The sequence below is a fragment of the Agelaius phoeniceus genome, chromosome 5, assembly GCF_051311805.1.
Source record: "Agelaius phoeniceus isolate bAgePho1 chromosome 5, bAgePho1.hap1, whole genome shotgun sequence".
Classification (NCBI taxonomy): Eukaryota; Metazoa; Chordata; class Aves; order Passeriformes; family Icteridae; genus Agelaius; species Agelaius phoeniceus.
Genome location: NC_135269.1, coordinates 3,345,594 through 3,352,998, shown reverse-complemented (window position 1 = coordinate 3,352,998; position 7,405 = coordinate 3,345,594). Strand labels below are relative to the sequence as shown.

Genomic DNA, 7,405 nt, shown 5'->3' with positions numbered 1-7,405 from the left:
GAATGGTCACTTTCAAGTATAGCAACATGTTTACTACTCCAAGATGCTCTATAAAAAGACATAACTTATCTTTATATAGGAAACATAAGCAAGAGAAATGCTCAGTGAAAGCTGTCTTGTGGGAATTACAGTTCTTCAGATAAGAAATTATACTAATTAGAAGAGGACTTAAGTATTTTATAAATGATAATATCACTTGAAAAATTGATAATCAGATACATACTCGATTTTCAAAAGACATTTTTGAATATGGTGTTCTACTGCTGATATATTTATTGCAGAAAATCTGAGAAAAACATGTCTGATCTATATCCAATATAAAATGTCATGCATCAAGAAAATTCCACATGTGCTGTCTAAGTGTTATATTGAAAGGATGAAGAGTTCTCTGTCATGATAGTCTGATTATGAGATATTACATATTAAATTACATTGAGGAAAGGAGATTTTCTTTTAATGCTTGAGATTCTGATCTCTTTATCATTTCTTTTATGTTAAAGAGCTTTGGGTTTTCAGGTCACTTCTGATAGGATATCTAACCAACAAAATAAAATAAAATGCCCTTTAATTTAGAGCCCTTTACACTAAAAAATACACAATTAAATTTTGAGATCCATTTAATTTTAACTTATTTTAAGCACCATCACGAACATCTGCCACCTGGCATAGAAATTGGTTCATATGGCAGGTGGGAAGATGAGATTTATTTAAAAGTTCTTTGTCTTTGATACTTTTCCCTGCTGTATTTTCCAGTGGAGTGATTTGAAACTGATGGCATTTAAATAACCATTTATTTCCATAATAGAAGAATACAGTTAAAAATACATAGGGAAATTGCTGTCATTCCAAGATAAGAATAAAGCAGAAGGTATAATGGTGCAAACCATCTTCAGTCTAGTTTGGCCTCCAGCCATAACTTTGGCCAACACTTTGATCATTCAGGAGAAAATGTAATTCCTTCCACCTCTTTTCTGTGCATGTACGTAATGCATAAATTGATTAATTTATTAACCTGGACAAAAAATGTTCTCTTTTTCTCTCAGAAAGAGACAGTGCTTAGATCTCTGAGCTGATTGTATTCAGTTTTTAACTCATCCACAAAATCAAAATGAGCTTTGTGTCCTTCTCTGAAAAACCCAGCTTACACATGGAACCTCCTTCCCATGAGTTGCAACCTGTGCTGTTCTGTATATTCCCTCCCTTACAGACTTGTGTACTTTTTCAATATGTCAGGAATTCCAAATCAATTTAGGAAGATTAAGCCTTTCCCCTGATAATTTGCAGCAGTGTTACAACGTAAGCATAAGAGGTGGGTTTAGAAATTAAAGGGAGCACAAGTTCTTCTGATAATTTTTTCCCTGCCTTGGCTTCCTTCATATCATTGCAAAATTTTTGTGTGGTGTTTTATGGACAAAGAAAGGAAGGTATTTCCTATCATCCTTCTCACGAGCCTTTTGACCTCTGTAATGAGATCATCTCATAGGATCATTTGTTCTTCCAAAATTTGAAACATCTTGAGCAAATGACCTCATCTGAACAGTTTAACCTGAAGAATTCTTGCTGACTCTATTATGAGCTTAAGGCAGAGCTAAGGCCTTACAAAGAGAGTGAAGAAAATTTGCAAAAAGCTCCCAGTACACTATCAACAAGTATAAAATTATGAAACTTGGCTTTAAATGCAACTCTTGATTCTTGTGCCAGTGATTTCCCCACAGCTGAGTCTGACTGCAAAACAGTATTTTATATCTGATTCATTTTGTTCCCTCTTACATCCTAAAAGTCCTTCCAAGTGTTGAGGAGAGGAGGGAGAATGAAGAGACTAATGAATATGTTGTAATTCTGTGAATTTTGGATAGCTTACTTATCCAAACTTTAATCAGCTGTTTTTAAACTCCACTACCATTCAATAAATATTCCTGTGATTCTGTTCATTTGTTGATCAGGAATTTCAAGGAAACAACAAAATATGGATATATAATGGAAAATATTTTTGAACAGCAAATTGTAAAGTTGGTGACATGAAAATTTTCAGCAAAGGTCTGGTCTCTGAGTTCTCTGATATCTGTTTTGAATGCACATAAAATACTCATGGTGACTAATTCAGAGATCAGAAATTGCCAGAATTATTGGGAAAATTATTTTAAGCAAGAACTACATCTGAGAAAAAGTAAAATAATGTTTAAATGGAGGATTCACTTTATGTTCAGCTAACACAGTTTGTCCTGTTCTATTCTTTTTCTCCCAAGTCTCTGACAAAAACCAAAACTGAGCATAAGTCATTGCCTTATATTATCATTAAAGATTCCCGATTGCTCTTTCTTTTAACTTTATTTTTAACTGCTGAGGGAACTAGGCAGATATACTCATTATGGCATTCAAATCAATTCTCCAGCGTCTTCCTCAGAGGTTTCAACAGCATCCATTGTCCACGGACCTCATTCCTGGACCATCAGTGTGTGAACCCAGATTCGTTTTGGCCAGCAACTGAAAGCTTGCCACGCTTCATCTCCTCTTTGCTTTCCCTCCAGAGTCAGAACTGAAATGTCCCACAACTAAAAATCATTTTAAATTGAACCATTGTCAAATTTAACTACTTTCATCAAGTTTTTGTTCGAATCATTAGTAAATGCCAGAGGCAGACTAGGGAAAAGCAAAGTTTCCTACTCATTTGGGAGGAAAGGACTAGGGACAAAGAAAGCCTTTTGGACATTTAGGTTTAGTTCTCTCCTCTGTTACTACTTTTATTAGGGAGGTTAATCAGTAAAAGCTACACTTAAAAATGTTCACATTCATTCATGCAATGGCAGCTAAGCTATTGGGCTGATTTTGGAAACTGAATTTGGAAATAAGCACTGGTGGGATACATCCCTCTGGCCTATACTTTCAGATGTATTTCCATGTTTGGTTCCTGTTGATCTCAGTTAACCTTTAAGCCTTGATCTCTTACTTGTGTTGTGTTGCAAGAATGTGCTGTAAAGCTAGATGAAGATTATTTACTTCTATCATAATAGGCAAACAAAATTATGGATCTAAATAATCAAGAGCACTGATTGTGAATATGGAGTGATTAAGACCAGATGCACTGAATTTTGCATGGTAGGTTCATTTTTAATATTCATTTTAGTATTACCCATAGTCCTTCTCTCATTTTATTGACCCAACAATGATCATGTATATTCTTGAACTATATTTTGTGTCTCAGCATTGAAAAAGTTTAAGTAATCAGAGGTCAGGGGTTTTTTTTCCCTTTTATTAGAAATATTTGAAAACATTTATTTATTTTTTTAATTTAAGACATTTTTTTGTACCTGCAGTGATTTAAATGTTATTAGGATAAATATTCCTGAGAGCAAAAATAAGAATTTTCTTTATTTTTTTTCTAAAACAGGTAGAAGTTTGTGATCTTGTTGCAGTATTTTCTATTATAATACTCATAATATCTGGTAGTATTAAAATATGTAATTGCTAAAGTAATGTGTTTTATGTGGCAAAAACAATCTTGTGCCTGTATAAAAATAGCTGTGAATAAACTTACATAAAAGTACTTGATTATTTGTTGGATAAATAATAGCATATGAGATATTACATCATTAATAAATACATATCAAAATCTGAACTTGAAAATCTGAGCCTGTTCTAAAAAAACCCCACTTTCAGCTGGTGCAAATTGTTAGAGGTGCTTTTATTTCCAAGCAACTTCCCTGTGTGGCTCAAGATCCACATTTTGGTTGTTTTTTTGCTCAGCAGCAGGCTGGGAAGCCAGCCAGAGCCTTTGGAAGGAGCTGTGGGGATGATTCCCACTTGTGTCTTCATCCCAGGGCTGCACCTCTCTGACATCCTTGGATTTGTGCCTCAGCCTCAACCTCCAAGTTTAGCAAACCACAGGGGCTGCACGTTCTGAAGGGGAAATTGCCACTCTTAGTGGGGTCCTTGTGTTGTTCCCTCCTGTTTTACTCAGTCCAGGGTACTCTGGGAGAAAGGTTAGGAGGATGGGAAACAAGCGAGCCAAGAGAACTTTGGAGAGCATCTGATGGGAGAGGATACGACAACGTCTAAAAGAAAGACAAAGAGGATGATGAAGTAGAATGAAAATACAATTTTTTCCATAGTGCAGATCATATCTTGGTAGAGATATTAGTTCTGATTTTCCACTGGCTTGAAGGGGTATAACTGGTGTACACACTGTGATGGATTTTGCATGGAATTGTGATAATTTCTGCCCTCTGATGATATGGAACATAATTTTGGGGCCCATGAAATAAGCCTAATAACCTATTTGCTGTCCTTTTGTATGACAGTAGTCCTCTGAAGAGTAAACTTTGTGACTCTTGTCCCAAATGTTTTTTAAAATCTTACTCTGCTGAAATTCATCAACAGCTTTTGAAACAGCTGGAATTAACCAGAAAAGGGTAAATGCTTCAGCCAAGTTCACTCTGAAGCACTGCTTAGGCAATGGTTTCCAGAACATTACAGTGATTAATACAACCACGAAACTCCTGTTTTATGGGTTCTGTTAATTTGCCTATGCACAAGGCTGTCCTTCTAGGACACATTTTTACCAATCAAATTAGATTATTTTCCTCCTTTGCATTTCAAAGTCCTAAAATAAGTAAGTTGTACCCATCTCTTTTGTTTGCTGAGAAGTTATCTTTTTCTTATATATATATATATATATATATATATATAAAACATTATTTCAGATAGTGAGATACACAGTGTGTGTTAAAGCAACTTCTAGTAAGTCAGAAATCTGAAATATAACTGGATGCCTTACATAGTTAGATAGTTGTAAATGAATGCTATTTCCTGATTTTAGCATTGTAATAGCCTGACAGCCTGGAATACAAGAAGATAAACCTGGAAAGCTCAGGTTTTAAATAATAAGTAAAGCTGAGAATTTACTCAATGGGAAGTTTCTAAATAAAAATTAAAATTTTCTCTTAGAAACTCAGGAGAAAGAAACAGGATCTTCCTTTAGGTGTTAAACAAATTATTTTCTTTTTGTTAAGGAATTTTCTGAGAAATTCATATTATTATTTTTATTTCAACTACCCTCTAAAATACTCACTTTAAGGAGGAGGAACCTCTCCTCAGTTGTCTCCTGTGATGCTTAAGTAGCTTTGTGTTCCCTGTGTCTTATAACCCAGAATAAATTCAGCTTCTCTTGAGGACCACAGCACCCATGGAAGGCCTGCCAGAGCACTTTCTTATGGAAACAGATGGTGCCAATTGTTCCTGTAAGACAAAAGATTAAAAGAAAATGTCTGTCTGAGTTAGATTACATTCCAGAGATCTGACCCAGCTGAGCACGGGCAGTCCCTGCCACAGGGCTGTCAGAACAGCCATGATCCAAAATCACATTGTCCTTCAGTAACAGGATTCTCCAAGAGATACCTCCTGAAATGGAGCCTGGTGCTGGGCCAGATGGTGGGCCTGGATTCCCATTGTTCCTCCTGGCTCTCCAGTGATATGCAGATTTCTGTACTGCTTTATATTTTCTCACTGCATTGCCCAGTATTTACATTCAGTTAATTCTGATGGGGGAAAATTAAAAAGCCAAGCATAAAGAAGAAACAGAACACTCTGAAGTGTGTGTGTGTGTGCACATTAAAGGTGATATTAAAGGTATATTAAATAGATTTTAATCTTGTTTACTTTTTTTTACTTTACTTTTTTTTTCTTGCATTTTACATGAAGGCTGGCATGATTGGGATAAGAGTGAAATGAACATAAGTATGATAAATGATAAAGTGCTTCTGGGAGTAAATATACCACTCAGAGCATTGCTAATCAAGCAGTGCAGCCAGCTAATGCTGTCTAAGAGCAAGCACCTCAAAAAGTTTCTAAATTTGAAACATTGAAGGCTGGCATTTAGCTTGAGTAGCTTCTGCTTTAAGATGAAACTACTGCACCGGGGGAATCACAGAAGCAAAATGAAACCTTGGAAGGGGCAGTGGACTGAAGTATTAAATGACCAACAAGATGAAAGGGAAAAAAGAGAACTAAAAATGGAATTTGCTACTTGGTACACACTGACTGAGAGTTTGGGAGGTAAATGGAATTAGGGACAGGCAAGGATAAACTCTGTCCAGCTTAGATTTGTAATAGATGTGTAAGCCTTGCTATCCAAGCTGACTGAGGAGCATCTTTGTCCCAGCTGTATCCTTGGGGAGCATTTGTGACTGCCTGGGTGAAGTTTGGTAGCCCAGGTGCCTAAAGGACTTTGCTCTGGCACACAAAAACAGGCAGCTTACACTGATTTTTGAGAGAGCAGCATATGTTCTGCTCATAAATTTCATCTGCCACCCACTCTTTGGGAGTGTAACACTGCCCACACTTCTTGCCTGAATGACTTGAAAAATATATTTTTATTTCCAACTGTTACTGAAAATTAGAACCATCTAAGCTATGACGGGTCAGGGAAATCTTGCAGGAGGGCTCCTCTGTCTTTTAAAGGAGTGTGAAAATTACTCCTTTTGCCTGAGTAAACTGTACATAACTTAATAACGTGTTTTGAGGAAACATTTGGGAACAATTTGACAGTATTTAACAAAGAAACTGTGGAGTTATTGTATGTATTTGTCAATGTTTACAAAATTGAACATAAGAAGTTGCAAGTGTTATCATAATCCCATCTACCTTTTCCAGAAAATGTTTGAGTTTTACCTGGTATTTCTTCAACCTCACTGAATCTTGTGGATCAGCTGTTTCATGACTCCAGGAATGGCAGGAGCTCCTCATGGTGTCCTGTCTGATCCTGCTGTGTGGCATGGAAGGGAACAGGATAACAAGCATTAATCCACATGTGATTGCTCTGGGTCTAAATTATGAGGCTTCCCATTTTAATCTGTATTTCTTTTTCAGGTATGTGGTTGTTCATTATTGTATTTTGTAGCCTCCCCTAAGGACATCCTAGTGGTCATCAAGTGGGATGCTAAGCCCCCTTCTTTCCCTCTCCTTGGGCTTGCCTTCCTTGAGAGCTTGTCCTGAGGTAAAGCTTCCCTTACCATGCTTCCCTCACCAGCTTTAAAGCCTCTTTTTACGTTTCTTAAACAAAAAAGACTAGTCAGAAACTTTTGTAAGAGTCAGACCAGTTTGTATGGAGCTTTTGCTTTGAAAAATTATGAAGTTCAGTTCCCTAAGGATCAGGTTTGAAGAGGGAATTTATACTAGGAACTAGATGGTTTTATATGAGTGTTCATGGTGATATTGTGGACACTGAAAAATAGAGAAAAATTAGAGACATTGCAATAATAATATATTATTAACTTTTTTTTTGCATATCAAAATGAACAATAGAAGTGGCTTTATTTTTATTTCAAGATTTATTTTTGCAGTTTTCTTAAAGGAGGCAAGACTAAACTGCTGTAGTAGATGAGCTACAGATCTGGGCACGCTTAGCCAA

General features: G+C 36.2%; 1 long non-coding RNA gene across 1 annotated transcript; it reads right to left on the bottom strand.

Annotated features, from left to right (window-relative positions):
* Nucleotides 1-3,453: 3,453 nt before the first annotated feature.
* LOC143694078 (uncharacterized) lies at nt 3,454-7,205 on the bottom strand. The gene is made up of 3 exons (XR_013182252.1): nt 6,667-7,205; nt 5,069-5,235; nt 3,454-4,052 (listed from the first exon to the last, which is right to left on the bottom strand). It is a non-coding gene; the product is annotated as an uncharacterized LOC143694078 (long non-coding RNA).
* Between the last annotated feature and the right edge of the window lie 200 nt (nt 7,206-7,405).